Here is a 12,248-nt window from a genome sequence, read left to right as displayed (position 1 = left end):
CCCTCCTCTGGATTTTGTCTTGTTGATGAGACTCTGTCTGATGGTCTGAATCGCTGCGTGGCCTTCATCAGTGCTTGTCCACGTAACACTCAGTTCTGTCCAAAATATCTGAAAAACATTGGTTTCCTCATGGAATAACCCTGGATCAGTCGTCATCTTGTTTACTCCAAAATCTCCGGATTTTTCCAACAAAAGAGCAAATGTCTTCCTTCCACACTGTCTCACCTCCTGAAACACAGAGTAACAGAGTGATTTAGGTACTGCTGTGGGAGGGGTGTGTGTCCCACCCACTGCAGGAACCCACAGGGTGCATCATCCCTGGGCTCAGCATCTTCCATCTGGGTTGTGCCCACCTTGAGTGTGAGTGTGAGTGTGTTTTTGTCTGGGTGGTGTAGCGGTGATGCTGTCTGTGTACAAGTCAGTCTTCCCATCCTCTCTCCTGGTACTCAGGTACAGCACTGAAAGAGGCAACTCTTCTCCACTGGGATTTTCAGCCCAACGATCAGCTCTCCAGTCAGATGAGGTATAGACCTTGGGGAAGACAATTCCTCAACTCACAAATTCCAAAAATCTTCTCCCTGGAAGAGGAATGGCCTATGTTAATGACGGAATGCATTAGAATTCAAAAGAATGAGAGGTGACCTCATTGAAATCTGCAGCATGTTGAAAGGCCTTGATAGAGTGGATGTGGAGAGTATGTTTCCTATGGTGGGAATGTCTAAGTCATTGGGTATATTTAAGGCAGAGATTAATAGGTTCATGATTGGGCAGGTCATGGAGAGATACAGGGAGATGGCAGTAGACCGGGGCTGAGAGAAGAAATGGATCAGCATGACGAAATGGTGGAGAAGACTTGATGGGCCAAATGGCCTAATTCTGCTCCTATATTCCATGGTCTTATTAAGTATTTACCTGTGACCCAGTGAAGGGCATTTCGAATATCCTGAATTTCATGAGACACTTTGTAGACAAAGAGAATGCAGGGACCCCCTGTATCACAAACACAGATTTGGTAGTGCAGTAGATACAGCAATTGCGCTTGAGAATATGCAAATGTCATCTAATTATTATTTAATCGTGATAGTATTTAACTCCATACTTATTGTAGTGCTTGTTGAGACTTGAACAGAGCACAGCAATGCTTCGCTGCCTGTTTGCATTTGGCCTTCCCTGAGAAATTGGACTGTCCAGTCAACTGACTCTGAACACTAGCGGTATTTGTTTAATGTTTAGATGCTTTTTTCAGCTGCAGTTTAGGTTCCATTTTCCATTTGAGAGTTTCAGTTAACGGCCCTGTTTGGTCTAGCGTTTACTAATTTATGTTCCGTTTCACACTGTTCGCATTAAAATCTGTGAACTATCACCCAAAGACGAAGGTCTCGCTCGAAGAAAGGACTGGAATTTGATGGTAAACAAGGTGGGGTAGAGAAACACGATTGAATGAGGACTAACCAGTCAGGAGGGATGGACGACGGGGATTTGAATACCATGAGACCAGACATGCCCAGGGATCATCCCTGATGAAGATGGCCGAATTTGTCTTTGGAACCCGGCTGGAAGCCCAGGAAGAGCTTAGTTGTCAAATACGCCAGGAACGCTCTAGATCCTTGTTTGATACAAAGCTGTTCACTGTACTTCACCACACATAACAGAAATAAACTAATTCTAGTTTCATTTCCTCTCTCCCAGTAACAAATTTGTGAATCTCCTTTGCATCGCCCTTGAGTAACCTTTAACACTACCCACAACACCACCGTACTTTGTGTCATCTGAAAGCTTACCAACCCACCCTTACTTCCTCATCCAAGTAATTTATAATAATAACAAAGAGCAGTTGTCCCAGAAGAAATCCCTGTGGAACAGCTCTTGTCACCGACCTCCAGATGAAACACATTCTATCTCGTACCGATGTCTGCCTTATGAGCATTTGGAGAAGAAATAGCTTATTAGTGATAGCCAGCATGGGTTTGTAAGGGGTAGATCATGACTCATTGGCCTAACTGTGTATTTCAAGGAAGTGACAAAAATATTGATTGAGGTAGAGCACTAGATATGGTGTGTATGGATTTTACTAAAGCTATTGACAACGTACCCCAGAGTAAATGTCACAACTCCTGATTCAGCAGCACAGCAGACACGGCAATTGCGTTCGTGAATATGCACACAACAGCTAATTCTTTTAATTGTATGCAGTGTACTGTCTGTTATTTCGTGGCACTCATTTGTAACAGGATAACGAATTACACAGCAGCCACACAAACAAGGGCTCTGGGGTGGGCTCACGGCTCAGTCTCACATGTTTGACAGTGCCGGAGTTGTCTTCCCTACACTTACACAGCCGAGGAAACCAGGGTGGTTCACTACAAATGGTAGTGGCCCAGTACATCACGAGTAAAACCCTCCCAACCATTGAGCACATCTACATGAAACATCATCGTTTATAATCAGCATCCATCATCAGAGATCCTCACCACCCAGGCCAGGCTCTTTTCTCACTGTTGCCACCAGGTAGAAGATACAAGAGCCTCAGGATTCACACCACCAGGTTCAAGAACAGTTACTACCCCTCAACCATCGGGTTCTTGAACAAAAGGGGATAGCTGGACTCATTTAAGGACTCTGTTATATTGTTATTTCATGCTCGTTATAATGGTGTTTATTTATCTCTGCATTTGCACAGTCTGTTTACAATTAACAGTTCCTGATGTTGACAATTACGGTTCCATAGATTTGCTAAGTACACCTGCAGAAAACAATCTCAGGATTGTATGTGGTGACATTTATGTACTCTGATAATAAATCTTAATTTGAACTTTGAATTTGAACTATTCCTTCTGTTTCCATTGTAAACTGAGGTATATCCCATCCAGCCCCATTGTCTTACATTATCTATCCTAATGATTTTCAAAAACTCTTACACTGCGTCTTTCTTAATGTTAACATGCTATAATACAATATCCTGTTCTACATTGGCCTCACATTCTTCAACGTCCCTCTCCAAGGTGAACACCAATACAAGGTATTCTTCAGGAATCTCCTCCATTTCCAGCTGTGTCCTTGAGAATTATAACACAGCCAGGAAAGAGTTTAAGAACTAACTTAGTAGAACTGGAAAGTAGACACTGAGAGGCCTTGAAGAGTAGTACCACACCCTGCACTTTATCCCTGAGTTGTCCTACCATGGCATGAGTCACCCCCCTGTTCTTCTCGTATGTGCAGAATGCATTGAAGTTTATCTTGATTGTATTTGCCGAATGCTTCTCATGTCCCTTTCTTAAGATCTTCCCTGGCTACATTATAACTTTAAAAAGCCCTGATTGAACTTTGCATCCTGTACACTAAATATATTTGCTTCTTTGTCTGGACTGGAGGCTTCACTTCTGGCCAACCATGGTTCTTTAACACTACTATCGTTTACCTGTCAGCATGGGATAAACTGGTCCAGAACCCTATGCAAGTTTTCCCTGAACGACCTCAACATTTCTGCTTGGTATTTTCTTGAGAATATTTGTTGCATTTTATGCCTTCAAGTTCCCACCAAGTACCTTCATAATCAGGCCTCTCCTAATTAAATACTTTCTCATACCGTCTGCTCCTATCTCAGTCTATGGCTAAACTAAATATCAAGGCGTTGTGGTCAGTATCTCCAAATTCCACCTCATCTAATCCCGTGCACTAAGGAAGCACTATGTCACAATGGGGTGCTGGGAATGGAACCAAATGCAAGACACAGACACTGAAGTACGAGGAACAGGACTTGACTAGAGTAGGGACGTGACAAGATTCAGGCAAGAAGCAGGGACAAGAATGCAGAGTTGGGCTAGGGAAAGCGAGACCAGAACTAGGAACCATGGACGAGGAGACAAGGCTTGGACTCCGAGCCCGAGACTGGACAAGGACCCAGAACCTGGGTCTTGCTTCGGGCTCGGACCCCAGAATCAGGCAAGGACATGACATGGCTTGAGGCTGGGGTCTTGGGTCTTGAGCTTGGCTTGGGATCCTTGAGGCTTGGGGTCTTGGGTCTTGAGCTTGGCTTGGGATCCTCGAGGCTTGGGTTTTCGGGTCTTGAGCTTGGCTTGGAATCCACAAGGCTTGGGGCCTTGGGTCTTGAGCTTGGCTGCAGGCTGGGGTCTTGGGACTTGAGCTTGGTTAGGGATCCTCAAGGCGTGGGTTCTTGGAGCGGCTTGGGATCTTCGAGGCTTGGTTTCTTCGAGCTTGGCTTGAGATCCTTGAGGCTTGGGGTCTTGGGTCTTGAGCTTGGCTTGGGATTCTTGAGGCTTGGGGTCTTTGGTCTTGAAATGCGGAGGCTGATAACTCGGAGACTGGAGCTGAGAGACCGACTGGGAACTGAACATCAACAAAGAGCTGGGACTTATCCTTCGACAAGCCAGGACTCATCTTTAACACAACACAAAGATGAGACAGGACAGAACATAGACAGAGAGCCCGGACTTATCCTATGACAAGCTGGGACTCAACTTCATCTCCACACCAAGGTGGGACAGGTCTCTCCGTCAGGTAATGGTAGAACGGCCGGACTTACCCAACAGAGGCAAGGACGAGACAAGACAGGTCCCCCCGCAAGGCAACAGTAAAACAGCCTGGCTTACCCCATGGAGGCGAGGACAAGACGGATCCCCCTGCAGGGCAATGGCAAAACGGCTTGGCTTACCCCACAGAGGCAAGGACAAGAAAAGACAAACACCAAAGAACGACAGACAGTTCCATCTCTGCTCTGGGGAAGCTCCAAGTCTCAGTTCGGCCAGCAATCTCAGCTGGCTACAGAAACAGCCAGATCCCTACCTAGCTTGGAGTGGCTGGCAGCCACTCATCTGGTCTGGGAAACAGCCGAATCCATACCGCAAAGACCACTCTGACGAGTGGCAACAAGGCTCCATGAAGAGGTGGTCCTCCAACCAGGCCTAGAGATCACAAATGGTTTCACTAGCCTTCCATCAGCAGGTTGCTCCAAGGGGGACTGATGAGACAAACCAGCAGCCCGCACTCAATCCCAAGACTACTTATATTCCAAGTCCAAAGATGGGAATCAGGTGCCTATGATTAGCTCAATCAAGGGACAGCTGGATGACCCAGAGTCCTGAGACAACAGACTTGTCCGTGAACTGGAAAACGGACTTTACGGACTGGACCATGACACACCAATCAATAATAGCTCCAATGACCCTGTGATTTCAGTCTCTGAGGTGTGAGAACATCCTTCAGGAAGGTGAATGCAGAGAAAGCATCAGCCCAAGTGGAGAACCTGGCTGAGTACTAAAGATCTGTGATAATCAACCAGCTGCAGTGTTCACCGATACCCTTAACCTCTCACTTCAGCTATCTGTGTACCCATCTGCTTCAAGCAGGCTTCAATTATACCCATGCCTCAGATGAATGTGCTAACTTGCCTCAATAACCATCATCCAGTAGCACTGACATCCACAGTGAAGAAACATATTAACACCTTCCTGAAAAGTGACTTGAATCTGCTCCAGTTTGCCTGCCAGACCAATAGGTCTGCAGCAGATGCCATTTTATTGGGTCTTCACTCAACCCTGTACTATCTGGACAGCAAACATGCATACACTTCTTTTTTTATTTCTACTTTTGCACTGCCTATTTAATCTCACTTTTTATTTTATATATATAAAACAAATCTCATGACATATGCCGGTGATATTAAACCTGGTTCTGATTCCCACTCGCACACTGCAGTTAGTTCAGATTGGCAGCAACATCTCCTCCACAGTCTCCATCAACACAGGTGCACCACAAAGCTGTGTGCTTAGCCCCATGCTCTATTCCCTTTATACTTATGACTGTGAGCCTAAGCACAGCTCCAATGCCATATTTAATTTTGCTTACTGTTGTTTGCTGAATCAATGGTGGTGATAAGCCAGCATATCGGAGAGCGATTGAAAATCTGGCTGAATAGTCTCAAAACCTCTCACTCAGTGTTGGCGAGACCTTGGAGCTGATTATTGACTTCAGCAGGAGGAGACTGAAGGTCCACGAGCCAGTCCTCATTGGAGGATCAGAGGTGGATAGGGTCAGCAACTTTAAATCTTCTACAGATGTATGGTGGAGAGTACATTGCTCGTTGCATCAGGATTGGTATGGAAACATCAATACCCTTGAATAGAAAACCCTACACAAAATAGTGGATTCAGCCCACTTTATCATGGGTGATGCCCTCCCCACCACTGAGTACATCTACATGAGGCACTGATGCAGGACCGAGTACCCACATCAAGGACTCCCACCACCGAGGCCATCACGAAGAAGGTACAGGAGCCTCAGGACCCATACCACCAAGCTGAGGAACATTTATTGCCCCTCAACCATCAAGCACTTGAACCAGTGGGGATAATTCAACTCAGTGCTACTCAATTTCACTCATCCCATCACTGAACTGTTCCCACAACTACGGACTCACTTTCAAGGACTCATTATCTCAAGTTCTTCATATTTATTGCTTGATTGATTGTTATTATTTCTTTTTTCTTCCTTTTGTATTTGCACAGTTTGCACATTGGTGTCTGTCCAACCTCTTAAATGCAGCCTTTCATTGATTTTGTTACGTTTCCTGGATTTATTGAGTATGCCCACAAGAAAATGTATCAGAGGGGGGGATTATGGTGGCATATACAAGAGGTGATTGATAAGTTCGTGGTCTAAGGTAGAAGGAGTCAATTTTAGAAAACCTAGCACATTTATTTTTCAATATAGTCCCCTCCTACATTTACACATTTAGTCCAGCGGTCGTGGAGCATACGGATCTTGGACCTCCAGAAAGTGTCCACAGCAGGGGTGATTGATAAGATCATGGCCTAAGGTAGAAGGGGATGAGTTATACAGCTCTCTTTACATGCACATGCAGTTCAACTCTTTGAGTGTTTATGCTGAAAATTTGAAGTTAATAACTTATCTCCTTTTACCTTGGGCCATAAACTTATCAATGTTGATATCAATTTTCTTTGTCAACTCAAAGGTGCTTTTTTTTCTTTTTTACGGTTGCAAGACAATGCTGGACTCCAATAACTTTCAGTACTGCTGGTCTACTGCATCAGTGAGCTGCTCATTGGCAAATGAGCTGAAGTGAGTGGAGACGTGTTGGTGCCTGCTACAGGAAGACATCAAAGGCATCGGAGATGGTACACAAAGCAGGCATCCAAGGTATCATAGGTAATTGACTTGGACATATCTCTTGCAATCGCAAGACCCTGTTGGACATAGATAATACAAGATGCTGCCAGCCTCTTTCCCTTGTTTAGTGGTGTGACAGACAGTAGGGGAGCTGCGTGGCTTCAGCTGTAGTGAGGACTCGGCCTCAAGCCGTGTGCTTGCCTGCTGCTGCAGTCCAGGAGAAGAAATAGCAGAGGCCGTGTAGCATGGATCCATGCTCAGTTTGGGCTGGCCTCTCCTGTCAGTACTGCCCTCCAGTGTTTGATCAGTGCAATGACAAATGGGATTGCATGCACCTTGGCCCCAGAGGAACAATGTTTCATTTGGCTGTATTGAAACTTGAGGTCACCGTACATTTCTGGCCAAGCCCGAGTTAGGCTCTACGTCACACCCAGTTATACTCTGTTTTCGTCGATATCCAGTGAAAAACCTTTTGATTATGGAAGCACGTTGGAGAGGTAAATTGCATTATAAGGGTCATTCCATTAGTATTGTTGAAGATTATGCTCCTCAAGTTCTGAGGCTGCGTGCCGAGTACAAAGTTGTTATGAAAGAGTTCTACAACCATGGATTCAGGCCCTCTCTGCGTTATCCTGCCCATCTCCAAATAACTCTTGATACTGGGGACAAAAACTGGTTCAACTCTGCCACAGAAGCTCAGAAATTTATCAAAAGAGTCCCTGCCATTGCGACTCCTTCAGACTCGATTTGATTATTTAAAATGGCCGATGAGTTCTTTTCTTTCTCTCTCTGGTTTTTTTCCTGTTTTTTTAAAATTAAATTTTTAAGTTACTAAATTCTTTTTCATAGTTTTTCGCGGGTATGGTATTCTGGATTATTACTTTGAGTTAAGCCTAATACTTTTTGAAGGAACTGTTTCTTTTTTCTTCATGTACAATTTTAATTCATGGTGCATAATTAATTAAATAGAGATAATGAAGATATTCGAAACTGGAAGTTGGGTTCTGGGGTAGCTTTTTTCTGAAGAGCTTGCTGCTGTTCTTTGCTAGCTTTCTTGTTTTGGGATTAGAGGTGGGGGAGGGTTTCCTAGTGCCAATACTATTTATACAACCTTTAGTTATTTTTTGTTACTCACGACTTTCTTTTTGTCCTGGTTCTCTTGTCTTATATTTTTGCCCCAGAGCTGTTATTTGAATGTTTGTTCCTGTCTATGCCTACTACACTTCATGTTTTTTTAATTGACAATTGTTAGCCCTTTGAATCTTATCAACTGGAATGTTAAGGGATTGAACCATCCTGTTAAAAGAAGAAAGGTGTTTTCACATCTTAAGCAGCTCAAAGCTGAGATTGCTTTTTTGCAAGAAACACATACTCGCAGTTTTGATAACTCTCGCCTTATGTCTAGGTCAGTGGTCCCCAACCACTGGGCCGCGGACCGGTACCAGACAGCAAAGCATGTGCTACTGGGCCGTGAGAAAACGATATGAGTGAGCTGCACCTTTGCCTCATACCCTGTCACGCACTGTTGAACTTGAACATAGAGTTTCCAGCTGTCCGTATTTGCCGGGACATCCTGTATATTGGGCTAAATTGGATTGTCCCACACAGGACCGCCTCTGTCCCTTATTTCCTCCGCTAAGGTAGAGCGTTCCCATGAGATCTTTTGTGCCGAAATGGCGTGGTGCGAAGAAGCAATTACCATTAATGTATATGGGAAAAATTTTTTAGCCTTCCCAGACCCAAAAAATAACCTAACAAATCATAGTAAATAACACATAAAACTGAAAATAAATAACACTAACATATAGTAAAAGCAGGAATGATATGATAAATACACAGCCTATATAAAGTAGAAATAATGTATGTGCAGTATAGTTGGGAAGATGAAGGCAAAACCAATTTTTGGGGGGAAAAGCGGCACATACGTGCATGTGCGCATCGCATGCACACACAAGTGCCCGCGCAAGGCTTCATAGTCAAGGTAGTCTTTTTGTGGTAAACTGTCCCAGGATTTGACTGCTACTTTTGTCCCTTATTTGGGTGTGAGAAAGTTGGCAACCCTAACTGTAAAAGACATGTTCAGGTGAGTTTAACCCTACTTGAACTCCCCGAACTCCTGGTCAGCCGGTCCGCAAGAATATTGTCAATATTAAACTGGTTCGCAGTGCAAAAAGGTTTGGGGACCCCTGCCATACGGGACCGCCCTTGTCTTGCATTTCTCCCGCTAAGGTAGAGTGTTCCTATGAAACCTTTTATGCCGAAATGGTGTGAAGCGAAGAAGCAATTACCATTAATTTATATGGGAAAAATTTTTGAGCGTTCCCAGACCCAAAAAGTAACCTAACAAATCATACCAAATAACACATAAAACTGAAAATAAATAACACTAACATATAGTAAAAGCAGGAATGATATGATAAATACATAGCCTATATAAAGTAGAAATAATGTATAGAAACATAGAAACATAGAAAATAGGTGCAGGAGTAAGGCCATTCGGCCCTTCGAGCCTGCACCGCCATTCAGTATGATCATGGCTGGTCATCCAACTCAGAACTCTGTACCAGCCTTCCCTCCATACTCCCGATCCCTTTAGCCACAAGGGCCATATCTAACTCCCTCCTAAATATAGCCAATGAACTGGCCTCAACTGTTTCCTGTGGCAGAGAATTCCACAGATTCACCACTCTCTGTGTGAAGAAGTTTTTCCGAATCTCGGTCCTAAAAGGCTTCCCCTTTATCCTTAAACTGTGACCCCTCATTCTGGACTTCCCCAACATCAGGAACAATCTTCCTGCATCTATCCTGTCCAATCTGCACGTACAGTATAGTCGGGAAGATGAAGGCAAAACCGTACCTTAACCCTACTTGAACTCCCCGAACCCCCGGGTTGGCCGGTCCACCGTGCAAAAACGGTTGGGGACCCCTGGTCTAGGTGGGTGGGACAGCGCTTCCATTCTGCTTTTCCAGCTAAAGCTGGGGGGGGGGTGCGGTTTCAATCCATATTAATCAGAATGTTCCCTTCGAGCTTCACAGCAAAGTATCTGATACAAATGGTCATTTTATCATTGTCTCTGGGAAATTGTATAATACTAGGGTAGTCTTATCTAACACCTATGCTCCCAACCCAGATGATGTGGACTTCTTTGATCATTTTTTCTCTTTATTACTTGACTTGTGTTTATAATCTCTCATATTGGCTGGTGATTTTAATTGTTGTTTAGATCCAGTATTGGATCGATCCTCCTGTGTTCCTAGACTCCCTAGTAAATCTGCTTTATCTATTTACTCTTTCCTTTCTAATTATTGTATCTCTGATGTGTGGCGTTTTTTCCATCCAACTGAGAGAGATTATTCCTTTTTTCACATGTCCATCATACTTTTACTAGAATTGATTATTTTTTAATGGATAACCAGCTGATTCCATCTGTTTGCTCTGTTGTGATTATCAGAGTATGTTGAATTTGGATCATGCCCCAGTTACCCTGTCCGTAAATTTCCCCGGTTTCCCTCAAATGAATAAACATTAGCGTTTTAATCCGAACTTGTTGTCGGACAATGATTTTGTAAAATCTATGAAGGACCAGATAACTTTTTTTTAAGTGCTAACATGTCATCTGAAATCTCATCCCAGGTTGTCTGGGATGCATATTTGAGGGGTCAAATAATTGTATATACTGCGAATCTGTAAAGAAAGACCTATTTAGAGTGATTAGACTTGGTCAGTCAAATTAAAGCAATTATATGCCCAAACCAAAAATCACAAACTGTATAGGAAGCAAGTAGAACTTCAAACTAAGTTTGACCTTATTTCCACCCAGCCAGTTGAATGCCAAATTCTTAAAAGTAAGAGTCGATTTTATATTCATGGTGATAAGTCCAGTAAGTTTTTAGTTAACCAACTAAGACGCTCTAAAGCTAAACAACAAATTACAAAAATGCGAATGGGAAATGGGAGTATTACTTTGAATCATTCTGATATTAATGATACATTTAAGAACTATTATTCTCGACTTTATACCCCTGAATCTTTAAATGATAGTATCCTTTCACTTTCTTCTGACTTTAAAGCAAAACTCAATGAGCCATTATCACCAGAGGAAATATCCTCTGCCATCTCTGCATTGCAGTCAGATAAGTCTCCTGGACCTGATGGGTTTTCTGCAGAATTTTATAAATCATTTTCTTCACTGTTTTCGCCTCAATTATTTTTAGTTCTATCTGATTCGTTTAAAGACGGTAAATTGCCAGCATCATTTAACGAGGTATGTATCATTCTTTTAGCTAAAAAAGGTAAAGATCCAACAGAGTGTTCTTCGTATTGGCCAATTTCTTTGTTGAATGTTGATGTTAAGATTTTGGCTAAAGTTTTGGCTCGTAGATTAGAGAACATTGTACCTTCTATTATTTCTGAAGATCAAACTGGTTTTATTAAAAATCACCTTCCCTTTTTTAATATACGGCGCTTACTTAATATCTTACATTCACCCTCAATTGGGAATCCTGAATGTGTTATTTCTCCTGTTGCAGAGAAAGTGTTTGATCGAGTAGAATGGAATTACCTTTCTGCAGTTTTAGAAAAATTTGATTTTGGACAAAGTTTTATTACATGGATTAAATTGCGAAATACATGTCCCACCGCTCCTGTTTTGACCAACTCTCAGCAATGCCAGTCTTTCAGCCTTAAACGTGTTACCCGTCAAGGATGGCCTTTAAGTCCCTTACTTTTTGATTTGGCTATAGAGCCACTGGCGATTGCATTTCGTAGCTGTGCTACGAGATGGGAATTTGGAGGGGAGGTGTTGAGCATAAAGTTTCCCTTAATGCTGATGATCTTTTACTTTTTATTTGAAATCTGACTACCTCCTTACCATACCATAGAAACCATAGAAACTACAGCACAAAAACAGGCCTTTTGGCCCTTCTTGGCTGTGCCGAACCATTTTCTGCCTAGTCCCACTGACCTGCACACGGACCATATCCCTCCATATACCTCCCATCCATGTATCTGTCCAATTTATTCTTAAATGTTAAAAAAAAACCTGCATTTACCACCTCATCTGGCAGCTCATTCCATACTCCCACCACTCTCTGTGTGAAGA

This window comes from Mobula birostris, unplaced genomic scaffold (assembly GCF_030028105.1).
Source record: "Mobula birostris isolate sMobBir1 unplaced genomic scaffold, sMobBir1.hap1 scaffold_458, whole genome shotgun sequence".
Classification (NCBI taxonomy): Eukaryota; Metazoa; Chordata; class Chondrichthyes; order Myliobatiformes; family Myliobatidae; genus Mobula; species Mobula birostris.
This window is presented reverse-complemented; position numbering follows the sequence as displayed.